General features: G+C 38.6%; 1 long non-coding RNA gene across 2 annotated transcripts; it reads left to right on the forward strand.

Annotated features, from left to right (window-relative positions):
* The first annotated feature begins 2,940 nt into the window (after positions 1–2,940).
* On the forward strand, positions 2,941–8,224 carry LOC141571030 (uncharacterized). 2 transcript variants are annotated; one of them, XR_012495501.1, is made up of 3 exons: positions 2,941–3,020; positions 5,841–6,014; positions 7,315–8,224. It is a non-coding gene; the product is annotated as an uncharacterized LOC141571030 (long non-coding RNA). The 2 variants fall into 2 exon arrangements; XR_012495502.1 differs by lacking the exon at positions 2,941–3,020 and adding an exon at positions 3,994–4,560.
* The last annotated feature ends 5,440 nt before the right edge of the window (positions 8,225–13,664 follow it).

Consider the following 13,664-nt stretch of genomic DNA (forward strand, 5'->3'; position numbering starts at 1 on the left):
CATTCTAGCGAGCAACACAATGTTTACATTGCTTTTTCAGCTTTAGAATACATCATGGCTGAATACATCCCAACTAAATCTCTGTGAAGCCCTATTGGAGAACACACAGACATTCTTCCCAGAGAGTCTGTTTGTCTAAATTGTGTGTTGGTCTTAATGCAGACTTCTCGAGGATAAATGAGAAAACAAGCCATTAAGCCTAGGACACGGGGTACAAAAGGAAACACAACAGACTAGGGCTGAGGGAAAAAAAACCCAACTAAACAAAACAGGGAGAGAGGCAGAGGGAGAAAGCAAAGTTAGGAAACTAGAAGCAAGTAAGAAGGACTTTGTGTATTCTTAGTATTGGCATCGCCCTAAAAAGGGTAGATGTACAAGAAAGAGAAAAGGATGCTAATTACTATTCAGGTTACAGAAGCCAAAATGAAGTTTCTAAAAGTAGAGGTGATTAACTCTGCACATACAAAAGAGAAGCCAACAAGCACTTATTGACTGTCTACTTCATTGGACTGGTGAGTTTCATCAGATGCCGTCAAGACTGCAGGTTCTCTGTAGGTTCCATCACTTCTTGGACTCTGTGGCCCCAGGCCTGACTTCCCCATACCCCTCAGGGTGATGGATAGCAGCTTTGTTCATTGGGTGAGGCAGCAGTGACATCATCTACCAGCTGGACCAACAAATTAATTTCACAAGAGAAAGTAGGTTCAGCTTAAAGGTTTAAAATTCCATTATACCTCTACTTAAAACAAACCCTAAATTCACCTAAATTAAAAATCAAAATTTAGTTGGGAAAAATGGTAAATTATGGGGGTACAGCTTCATTGTACAAACCCTAGAAAATAGAAAACATATTTTGAAAAATCATCCATAAACTCAGTGTAGTTACATTCTTTAAAGAGTAATTTATGTATAACTATGCGCTAAATTTTCATAATAGTATAAAAATAAACTTTGAAACCACCAAAAGCTGCCAAGACTTCACCTTCCAGTGAGGATCAAAGGATAATGACTCAATTCTTAAATCTCTACGTATATATATTTTAAAGTAATGCTTTTAATATTTAGACTCCAGAATTCTAAACAATATTTTGTACAATAAAAAATCATAAACAAGCTGCTGCATGGGAAAAAGAAAGCTGTGAACGTTAAATATTATATGCTTAATTCCAGATTCACTTCTGATCTTTCTGAAATGTACTCTGCCATTCTTATATAGTAGTAGCTTGTCTCTGCATACCATTTTGCATTCTGCTTTACTCGCTGTATGTCACTTTATATATACATGCCCCTGAACTCATTTTCTAAGCTGCCATATTCCCCTCACTGTTTTAAACTCCATGCTGCCATCAATTTTGTTCTGGCGATGTCATTCGCCTGGTTAGAATCTTCTCTTGGTTCTCTATTGTCTTTAGAATCAAAACCAAACTCCCGACACAGAAAACCCTTCCAAGCTGGTCTCTCCAGTTTGTCCCCTCCTCTTGCACTTTGATAAGCACGGCTAGAGTGCTTTCCAGGATGGACACACCAGTTAATACTCCCATCCCAGGGCCTATGGCCCCACTGCTCTTGTCCACACTTGGTGTTATCCAACTTGCTGATTTTGCTGGTCTAACTGGTATAAAATGATTATGGGTGAATGATGCTTCATTATTTTTGGTTTTCTCCTCTAGTAATTGTTTGTTCTTAATGTTTGGCCATCTTCTATTGGAGCACCCATCATTTTTTTCTTACTGATTTGCATTAGATCCTTGTCAGTTTTAGATATTGCAAGAATATTCTCTTGGACTTATGAAGACTTCATCTATAGCGTCCCTCATTGAAGAGAAATTCCCAATTTTCATGTAAGTATATTAACATATTTTTTGAGTTTTAATACTAGTGCTTCACGATTGTTCTACTACGAGTGTAATCTCCTCTGTGAAATCAGTCATCATCTTCTTTAGGATCCCTACAGGCTTTATTTATAGTTCTTTTATTTTATCTTCTTTAAAGAATTTCTTTAGATGTTCTGTCGTATTTTCTGAAGCTTTGTGTCCTTAAGGGCAGGGACTGGACATTATTCATCCTTGAATCCCCAGCACAGTCTGACTCATGCTAGTTCAATGTTGGTGGAATGACTGAATCAATGACCCATTTTAATGGCATGTCCTTGTCTGTGTTGAATTCTAGAAAGTCATTTCCTCTTACCCTTACAATGCATTAGGCAGAGAACCTTCTGTTCCTATGGCCTCTTCTACCCACAGTTACTCGGAATTGGGACTCAGACAGACTGAGTCCCTTAGCATCAGATGCTGGCCCCAACAGATTCGGAAGCATAGGACGGCCATTCAGGGGCCTGTATGCTGATCATCAAGGAGTGAGAGGTGGTCTGCAGAAAGAAGCAGGCAAGAGCCCACGGGGGCAAGGGGAGAGAGCCTGGGTTCTCCTTGGTTCTTGACAGGTTTTCTGCTTCTTATTTCTCTCAGAGCTCTGGATGTCATAAGGTACCTCTATATCCGGTTATCTAGAGAAAGCTAGTAGGTTTCTCTTATTTATAAGCAACGTATCCCAAAGATATCTATTTATATATTTTCTCCATAGTAACAGAATAATTGTAATTTTTACATCTTTTAACTAGTGATAATAGTAACTTGTTCAATGAATATTCATTAGAGCTAAGGCATCTTTTTATTCTTTTAATAGTCACACGAAAGTGGACCCGTGTTCACTATGTCATCCATTGATCTCTTTTTAACTGTCTACATGTTTTATTTTTTAAGTGGGCACTACCATGCTTACTGTGACTGAGATCATGAGGCTTCATTACAGTTTGAGTTATCTTTTTGAATTAACAAAGTTGGTTATGTACATTGCCACGTAAACTCTGTTATCACCTAAGATGATATTTGCCATGTCAACTCTGCTATCATTTAAGATGACATTAATTCTACTTTATATTTACAGTTGCTGGCATCCAAAATTTTTCACATGGAGAACTCAGATAGCAATTTGGAGTGTTGGAGGGAGGACCCAATAAAAAGGTAGAAATCAAGATTATTCATTTATTTGTTTGTCAATTCTATTGCATGTGTTAAAAAAATATAATAAAATCTCACTAAATTAGTCCTCTATGATTTCACCTTTGTAGTAGCTCATCCAGTAACTGGGTTGAGTAAATTTTTATTCAATATTTTTAAATAGTACACCCACACAAAACAAATATGTAGCTTAATGATTATTTTTAAGGCAGATGCACGCTTGTAATTACCACCCAGGTCAAAAACTAGGACTTTGCCACCCACCACAGAAGCCCCTGCACGTGCCCCATCACAATCACAACCCTCCTGAGGTTAATTTTTTATTTTATAAATGACAAAACGGTTAAGCAATAGTACAAATCATTTCAAAGAGAACATTTACATATATCTGACTTTTTTAGCACTTAAAATAATTTTTAAATCCCACTTGCAAAAAAACAATTATTATAATATTGGAATAATCACTACTTTATATAGTTCATTGTGTGCTCTCTGTAGGTAGATGATAAATATAAAGTAGACAGACAGACATATATATGGTTTTAATATATGGCCCTCACTGTACCCTTGCAAAGTGTTAATTTAACCAAGGAGGAAGCAAAAGGTCAAAGATAAAGAAATTTTCTCAAGGGACAAAGCTAGAATTGAAATCAAGCAGATGTTCCCAACATCCCTTTTCAGTATATCCTGCTATGATAATTCTAAGTGGTTCTTATTTCTTCATTAAAACAAGTTTGTCATAATTTATGCAGTTCTGTTACTGTGTGTTCTTTCTTTTTGTATGTTCTTGAGAGTAACATTATTTTTAAAATTCTTTTATTTTTTAAATTATATAATATACAAATTTTTAAATTATATCATTTTTAAAATTATTTTTAAAATTATATAATATATATATTTCACTCCTGAGAACTGAGGCCTTTTTTTCTTGAGTCATCTTAGTGATGCTTCACTTTATTTTTAGCATAAATTATATAGATTGGCTCAAAGAGAGCATACAACAAAAACAGCTCTTATGGAGTACATAGTCTGTTGGACACCATGTTGAGCAGTTAACATGGGAAATTTCATTTAACCCTGAAAATAGTTCTTTGAGGTGGGCGTTATCATCTCCATTTTAGAGACGAGGGCACAGAGCGCTGCTGGTATGAAAAAGAGGTGGGGTGTAAACCAGATCTTTCTCTGGTCACAGCTCACACTGCTTGCCCCTCCGGCACATGCCGACAGAACATACCTATTTACTTCCGCGTTCACTGGGCCACTGATGGCATTTGAACAGCAGAAGTCTATTTTTTTCTTTTTATCTTGGATATTCTTGAGTCACTGAACTGAAACTATAGCAAAAAGAGATACTAGATGAAGGAAAAGAACAAACCCCAAGTCCTATGTGTGCTCCTAAGGCTGTCCCTGGTTTTCTTTGTCTGATTTACAATGTGTCAGGAGAAGTGCTTTGGAGGAAAAGCTAGACTTCATCCAATTGTCAATGGAGAGCTCTGGTGGCTACATTTGACATGACTTACAAAAAGGATACACAGGAGAAGAGGTACTGAAACCTTTGTGTCATACTTACTAATTACTGTGGACATTTTAAAAATTATGGCAAAGTGGCAATAAAAGAATAACTTTCAATATGAACTGCAGTTATTCTGAATTTAACTTGTGTGGTAATTTATATATACCTGCCTACCACTGTAAAAGGCCTTGTCTTCTTTTGATTTCAAAGTCATAACTTAAATGACAACCAAATATGTTAAGTGGCTTTTGTGAACTCGCTACAGTCTTTGCGTGTCCAGACTTGTCTGGTACAAAGTGTACAAAACAGACATGTGATTTATAAACTATGGAGTAATCAAATGAATACATAAAAAAAAAGAATCCTCTACATTTGAATGTTTGGCAGTGATACTTTAAAAATACTATAAGGAAAATTTACATTTGCTTGATTTTTCTTTATCTCAATGGGACTTGAAAAAGGCTGATAAATTAGGCATACTACATTATTTCCCAGCAATAATGTCTGTGTTATTTTCTACTGAAAACAGCTTGAACCTCCAAACTGTTCTGTCTATTATGAGAAGCCACAGGAACATAAGAGTGGAAAGAATCTCAAGAGATAGCACGATTCTGGTTTTTAACATTGAGCCTCTTCTCTAATTTCCCTGTGCCCATATTTCCATCTGAAAAATGAAGATATAATCATTACTTGAAGGATGACACAGAAGACTGAAGGTTTTTAGAAATGTAGTCAGAGTGATACCTAGCTATGCGTTCATAGATAGCAATTTTGTTTAGATGACTTGATTCATGTACTTTATAAGTTTTTATTAGCTCACTGCTTTTCTTGGGACTGCAGAGAAAGCTAAAGAATACATACGCTGGTGATGTGGAGGTCTTAGGACTCCATCCATGTCTGATTTTGCTCGTTAGAGCTCTTAAATTTGTAAATTGGTTTCACAGTGAAAGAATATTGAACAACAACATCACCAAGGAGCATTACGTTGCCTTCAGGTGGTATATCTTTTAGAATCTGACCATCCCTGGGGTAAAGGCAGTCTTATTCCCATTTAACAGAAGAACAAATTGAGGCCTAGTACGATTAATGATATGCTCAAATTCAAATAGATACGCACAGATTGAAACAGGCTGGAACTCAGGTTTCAAAGTCTGTATTCTATTAACTAAACTGTTAACTAGTTCATTTTCTATCTACACTGGTGCTTTCAAAATTGTCCCAAAACATACAGAAATGTAGAGTTATCTTTGATTGTATTAAATGACTTTATACAAACTGAATCAAATTCAAATTTTATTTTAACTTCTTAGGAGAAAGATGAACGACACATTGTTTGGCCAAAAATGACAAGTTACATTAGAGTTCAGAAAAAAAGATTATTTGGACCGTGAAGTGACTTCTCTCCAGGATTGTTTCAAGCTAAAGTTACTCCCAAACTGCTTGAAAAACTGCTTCAAGCTTCAAAGTTATCAGCTAGCAGAACAGTAAGTGTCTACATTTGTCATATGTTGGTTAATACACTCAGTTCAAATTTCTCCATAGCTACAATTAAGGACTAGCATTTCTAAAAATTTTATAATCCCTTTGAAGCATACTAGATTTGTCAGGGTCCTTTTTTTTTTTTTTTAATAAACAAAGAAAGGGTATATTTTACAAGTATTAAGTTAGAATAAGTAAGAATTGCTATTAATTCTATTTCACCATGGCAATGGGCCACAGGCCATTAAGTAAGGCATCTAAGAAATAGCCAAAAACACCCAGAACCTTAAGTAAGGTTAGAATGCAACTAAATAAGCAAAGTTTAAGTAATTAAGCTTCCAACCACTTTTATTCATTTGTAACTTGTAAAAAATCTGTCCTTGAAACTGGCATTTCTAAAACTCAGTCTCCAGTTCTCTGCAGAGGACATCACGGGTATTGAAGATGAAAAGAGAAAGCTAATTCTGATGATCCAAAGTCTCAGGGAAGAAAGGGAACAACTCCTTTCCCCAAAAGATTTGCTGATAAAAGCCTTGACAGCCCAAAGTGGGAGCACATATAGTTTGTCAGCAATTAGCCAGGCCAGCATCCCCTCCCATGCTCTGGACAGTTGACATATTTCCTCAGTTGAAGTTGGTTGCCAATCAACATTTTATTAATTGATGTTTTGCTGATATATAAGACAGTAGTAATGATACGTTAGATTTCGCTTAAGAATTATAAATAATGGAAGATAGCGAGTTAAATAAATTCATAATGTGATGCTGTAGTAATTTGCTAAACCTGAATATAACAATGGAGACATTAATTTGTGAAAACAATCACCTGCAACATGACAACTCTTTTTAAAAATAGAATTGGTGCACTCAAGATGGGTTGAATACCAACTCGCAAATTTGTAGATTACCTGCAACCCCGTCACAGTCCCAGGCCAGATTTCTTCCCTTTGGAATTCAAGTAGCTTTGCATTTGCCGGCAATCATCAGGTGTAATGAGTTTAATAAATTTCAAACAGTTAAAATACTGGTATAGCAAAATGAATTTGGAAAGGCAAGCATATAACAACATAAAGAAAAGTTAACATTTTTGGATTGTTTGCTTTTTCAGATTTTTTTTCTTGCAACTACTTTTATTGATATGATGAATTGAAATTTAATTGTTAAAATTTTTTTGAAGAATAATTATAATTAAATCTATATTTAATTGTAATACCTTAAAAATATAGAGTATACTGTGCCCTGGAATATTTTTTTTGGGAAAAAAAAAAATCCATCCTTTTTTTTTTTTTTTTTTTGCTTTCTGGAGGGTATTAATATGACACAGTCCGCAAGGCAAGGAACTGAGGTCTCCAGCCAACAGCCAGTGTGAGGGAGCCATCTTGGAAGCAGCTCCTCCAGCTGAAATATAGCCCCAGCTGACAAATGACACCCTCACTGCAATCTTATGAGAGACCCTGAGCCACCCACCTACACTGCTCTTGAATTCTTCAACTGTGAGATAATGAATGCTTGTTGTTTTAAGCCACAAAAAAAATAAATATCATGTGGTAACCACTTTCAGTATACTGGACTGCCAGCTAGAGCTGCAAGAATATAGACTCCACAAGTTGCTCCTTGTTGCACTGGAAAAACAAACCCCGAAACTATTAAAACAGCTTTATTCCATAGGTCTCACTGCTTTCTGGGATAGCACAGCACTGGATTTAACCTGATTTAATGAAGTAAATATTTGTTAAACACCTACTAGTATTTGCAAGGTAGTACAGTAAATAAAGGAAAAACTTGACACCAGAGAAAAAGAAATCAATCAAGTTATTATGTGTGTGTTTTTAAAATACCAGTCCTATGTTCAAAAAACATTAGTAAATAGAGTATGTTATTTACTATGTGTTTTTCAGAAATTGCCTTTTTATATAATGTATGTAATACATTACCGCCTTTGTACCTCTCTCTGTTTGCCCCTGGAGACATTTCTTCCCATCTAATATTCATATTTCTCAACATTGCAAAAATTCAGGACTGGATGTATCATTCACACTGTTCACTTTTACTCATTTATAAAGTGGTAACCATTATTATCTCTTATCATCTATTAATATCTTCCTACCTGACAGAGACAATAAAGGCAGAGCTGGCTGTACCCAGTTTTAAGCAGATACAAAATTATAGAATCACTCTTATTTTTAGGAGTTGCAGTGCATTTAATAATTTTTGTGGGGCAGAGGTGACATTCTGACTGCTAACGTTTAAACTCAGATGATGGAAGAAGGTAGAGTTGGAAGTGGCAGCCTAATGATTAGGTGAACTTTAGTTCATTGCTTACGTGATATAATTTCAGAGGCCATAAGGCTCTGTGATCCCTACAGATTACCACTGCTCTGTCTTGTCTGAAAACTTAATATCTTTCCAATTGAAGGCTCCCTCTGTTAAAATGCAGAATAAACACTCTGTGTACAGTAACATTTTAACTGTTACCAGTCATTTATACTTTGTGGAAGTGTGTTTTAAATTCTTTCTTGGAAGTAGATTTTGATAGAGAACAGAATGATATTGGATACTGTGGGATGAAGTACAGAAGAAAGAAGCATAGTGTTATCTAAGACACCTTCGGGCACCCAGCCTGTTTTTTAGTTTTGCCAATTATTGGTATGACACAAAAAAATAGAATCGTGTTTACTAAGAAACTGATTTGCAAATATTTTTTCTGTAACTTTAAAAACATAATTTCAAGTTTATAGAAAAGTTATAATAGTACACGGAACTCCTATACACACTTTATGCCCACTTGGTAAAAGCCCCTACTTGTTCTATCATTATCTCTCCCCATCTGATCATTCATTATGCCTAGAGTTGGCTTAGATGTGAGTTTCCATCTGCTATCACTTCTCTTTGGCCCAAAGAATTTCCTTTAATGTTCCTTGCACAGATCTGCTGCTGATAAAACATTTATCATTTACCGGAAAGTGTTTCATTTATCTAAACATGTTTGTAATACTTGAAAGTCCTTGTCTGCTCATTCAACACCTGGGTTGTCTGGGAGTCAGTTTATATCATTTTTTTTTTTCTTTTCTCTTGACTGTGGACCACATTGCCTCATTTCTTCTCTGGACTGTGAATCCCATTTTCCTGTTTTCCTCATTCCTGTAATTTCTGATTATATTTTGGACAATGTGGATGATATGTCGTAGAGATTCTAGATTCTGTCATCTTTCTCTGAAAGTGTTGGTTTTTGTTCTAGCAGGCAATTAATTTGGCAGGACTCAAACTGTATCCCCTATGGTGGGCAGCAGCTGAAAACTCTGTTTAGCCCTTTCAGCCTTTTAGCTATTTTTTTTTCTTTTCTTTTCTTTCTGCCAGATTCCTAAGAGTCTCTGCAGTTCAGAGATCAGCCTAGGACTTCACAGAATTTATATGCAGATTTTGGGGTTCCCCCTCCTCTGGTTCACTTCTTTCTGTGATGTTCTTCCTCACTTTCTAGTCTTTCCAGAGCCCTGAACTCTGTCCTGCTCCTCAAGCCAATTTCACTGTAGCTTTCTGCTTGAGTTCTAGCTACTCTTAACTGGTAGACTGGGAAATACCTTCAAAGAACCATATAAACACAAATCTCAAGCAGAGCAGTTCCCTCTTTCACTTGATCTTAGCCAAAAGGCCGAGAAGCAATGAGTTCCCTCTTTCAAGGGTCATCCTCCCTTCTGGTGTGTCTGCTTGATTACTTTCAAATAGCTTTTTATGTTTTGTTCTGAACTCATCATCGTCTATAAGAGAGTTAGTCTGATACGTTACTCTTCCATTACCAGAAGTGGAACCTACAAGTACTTTTTAAAAACAGTAAAAAAACATTGATTCGGTAAATTATTACAATTAATTAATTCAACAAGTATTTACCAAGGATTTATTTTGGGCTAGTTACTATGCCAATACTAGGTGCTAGAAAGCATTTCAGATATAAGAATTATATTAGACTTCAGTCAACTTGAATGGGCCTGGATTTTAAACCTCAGAATAAAAAGTTATTCAGACATCTGCAATCCTTCCTTTCCCCTCCCTCGCCAACAGAATGAATACAATAAACATTTACTTTTTCTGTCATAAATACATTTATGTAATGTATTTTTTTTTCCAAAAAATTCGTATTGTTGAGGTCAAAAGCATTTGCAGTTAAGTATAACAACAGCAACAGTTGGTTGCAGTAAAAAAATCCCCAACTTTCTTCAGCTAGCTTGAAATTTGTCAAAATATTTAATAAAAATCCCTGGGCTGGAATACCTCTTTCAAGAAACTCTGGAACTAGAAACATCAAAAATAAGTGAACAATACGGTGCTCTTTCAGTATGAAATTTGGGGCTGAGCTTCTACCAGTAAACCTGGACAGTGAACAGTCTCCCCTTGGGCTTATCCCATCTTCCTACCTAGAATGGGGAATATTACTAATCGATATAAACGGCTTTAGTTTTTTACTATATCTAAATAAAGAAAACATATCAGTATAGAATGCAGTGCTAAATACTACTCATTTATTTTGGGTTGAGGTCAAAGAGAGGAGAAACATATGTGCTACAGGAGTTCGTAGGATTTAAAACCTTAGTTCTGTACTCCACTTCTTGTAAATATATATATATATATATATATATATATATATACACACACACACACACATATGTGTGTGTATATACATGTATACATATACATATATATAATTATAGTTGACATTCATTATTGTTCAGTGTTTCCACATGAAAACACATGCTTTATTGGAAAACAGTATCTAAAAAAAGATTATCTTTCAAAGGGGTATGCAGATTCCCCAACACTAGCCATTATAAAGCTGTGACTCTTACTTACAAATGTTCTTTTATACTGTGGTTATAATCTACAAATTAAAAACAAAAAAACCCCCCAAAAAACCCTTAGTTCTCAGCATAGTTCCTCATCCTTACTTTTAAATCCTCATTCAAGACCTGTCTCTCCCAAACAGACGTATAGGAGACTGAAGAGGGATTAAAAAAAGGTGGGAATTCTTTCTTGCTTTATGGTTTTGTGTAAGTTTGGCTCTGATTTATTAGGGAATGAAGTGGGAAACAGATTAAGACTAAGCTCCAGTCTCTATTCTACAATCCTTACTATTTTGCATACAAGTGAGAGGCATGCAAATAAGTGCCATTATTTCCATTTAGTTTTCCAACACCTATTCTCATTCTAATTGTTATAAGAATCAAATATCCTATAGATTACAAATGGCTAGCAGAGTGTCATGCAGGGTCTCAGCTCCCACTCCCCACACAAGAATGCAGGATATGGTGAGGCCAAAAAGGAACACCCATGGAGCCATAGATGGGGGAGTCATACCACTATATTCTCGCTGGTGGCTGGGTTGGAGACACAGGATCCACATGAGGTGCAATCTGCCATCCGCTTCTCTGCCAACCAGCCAACCAACCAACCAACCAACCAACCAACCAACCAACCAACCCACCCACCCCTTGCTAACTGCAGTCCGCACTTGCCAGCCACCAACGCTGCTAGCGTAGCCACAGCAGTTATATTAGTGACCAGTGGCTCACTAGTTACAGCTGATGGCCATCCTATCACAGTTGATGGCCATTTACTGGAAAGGAGCCAGCACCTTTCCACATGAGACCGAGAGTCTGGAAACTGCTCTCCTGGCTGTCCCCACACTCCACCCTCCAGGGTCTCGCCTCACAATCTACGCGACAAGCGTCTTCCGCGAGGGGCCCTGTGCGAGTAGCCTGGAGGTGAATGCAATTATCTGGACACAGCCAAGCTCTCTGGGCACTGCCAGTCTTTCTGGGCACAGCCAGGGTTTCTCAGGGCACAACCAGTCCTTCTGGGCACAGCCAGACTTCCTGGGCTTCTTAAGGTACCACCAGTCTCCCTGGACACAGCCAGGGCTCCCAGGGCATCGCCAGTCCTTCTGGGCACAGCTGGAGTTCCTGAGCACAGCCAGGGTTTCTCAGGGTACCACCCGTTTTTCTGGGCACAGCCAGACTTCCTGAGCACAGCCAGGGTTTCTCAGGGTACCACCAGTCTTTCTGGGCACAGCCAATCTTTTTGGGCAACAGCCAGATTTCCTGGGCACAGCCAGGGTTCTCAGGGTATCACCAGTCTTTCTGGGCACAGCCAGGGTTTCTCAGGGCACTGCCACTCTCTCTGGGCACAGCCAGACTTTCTGGGCACAGCCAGGGTTTCTCAGGGTACCACCAGACTTTCTGGGCACAGCCAGGGTTTCTCAGGGTACCGTGCTGGAACAATAATGGCTTACAGCCAAGGTGCTTACATATTCTCGATGGTGGCTGGTGGAGACACAGAAAGTAAACATCCGCCTGCACCCCAACAAAGGGTCTTCCTGCACCAGTCTTGCTGGTGGCGGCGGGGTGAGACCCAGGAAGCAAACATCTGCCAGTTCCACTACATGGTGGTAAGTTCCCAAGCAGTCAAGTGGTCCATCAAATCAGGGATGGAAGGCAATTCCCCATAGTCCAGTCATTCGCCAGGGCCGTGCGCCGGCTCTACAACGTGTGCCCTCTCCGCAGGGCAAGGGCTCCAAGTCCTCCCCAACCTGGGGTGAGGGATGACCTTGACTTCACCCGCATGTCCCACAGAGGACTCAGCAAGTGTTTCCTCCCGGGACTACAAGTCCTGCATTGAGGCTGCGTCAGCAAGCCCTTCCCAGCCCACAGGGCCACAATGACCTTTGCTTTCTCCGGCCTATGCTGGTTGGAGAACCGTCCACGTCCTCCCACCCCTCCACGGGGGTCCAGCTCTCAGGCAGCTGCTCCTCCTGATCTTCCTGAGACTGAGTGTTCATACATAAAAACTGCTCCATTACCTTTTGGAGTTTCGGCTGACACCATACCCTGCTTGCTGCGCCGTGTCATGCAGGGTCTCAGCTCCTGTTCCCAAGAACACAGGACATGGCGAGGCCAAAAAGGAACAACGGAGCCATAGATAGGGGAGTCATACCACTATAGTCTCGCTGGCGGCCTGGCAAGACACACGAAGTAGGATCCACACGATCTGCAATCCGCCGTCCACTTCTCTGCCAACCAACCAACCAAACCCTTGCTAACTGCAATCCCCGCTTGCCAGCCACCATCCGCTGCTAGCGTAGCCACAGCAGTTTTATTAGTGGCCAATGGCTCACTGGTACAGCTGACGGCCAACTAGCCACAGCTGATGGCCATCCAATCACAGTTGATGGCCATTACTGGAAAGGAGCCAGCACCTTTCCACGTGAGGCCGAGAGCCTGGAAACTGCACTCCTGGCTCTGTACCCACAGAGTTTATATTTCATAACTATTTCTTGAATGACTTGGTTCCTTCTCTTTATTTCCTAAGACACATTTGTTATCTTCATATCTGAAATTATTTTTATTACCACTATTTTGTTATTGCTACTCAATACTTAAAGTATTTCTGACTGGTTATTACACCAATTTTACCATAAGCTCTGCATTTCAGTTTCTGATGAATCATATAAATAACTCCACCTGAAACAGTGTGAGGTTGATGGCAAACATCTGTGCCCTTGAGTCCAACTTCTTCCCTTCGTGCATCAGCTAAACATCAATTATTTAACACACTCAAGCTGTGTATCAATAAAGGCTGACTGGTGCTTATTGCTGAGCCGCTTATGCA

Source organism: Rhinolophus sinicus, linkage group LG04 (genome assembly GCF_036562045.2).
Source record: "Rhinolophus sinicus isolate RSC01 linkage group LG04, ASM3656204v1, whole genome shotgun sequence".
Taxonomy (NCBI): Eukaryota; Metazoa; Chordata; class Mammalia; order Chiroptera; family Rhinolophidae; genus Rhinolophus; species Rhinolophus sinicus.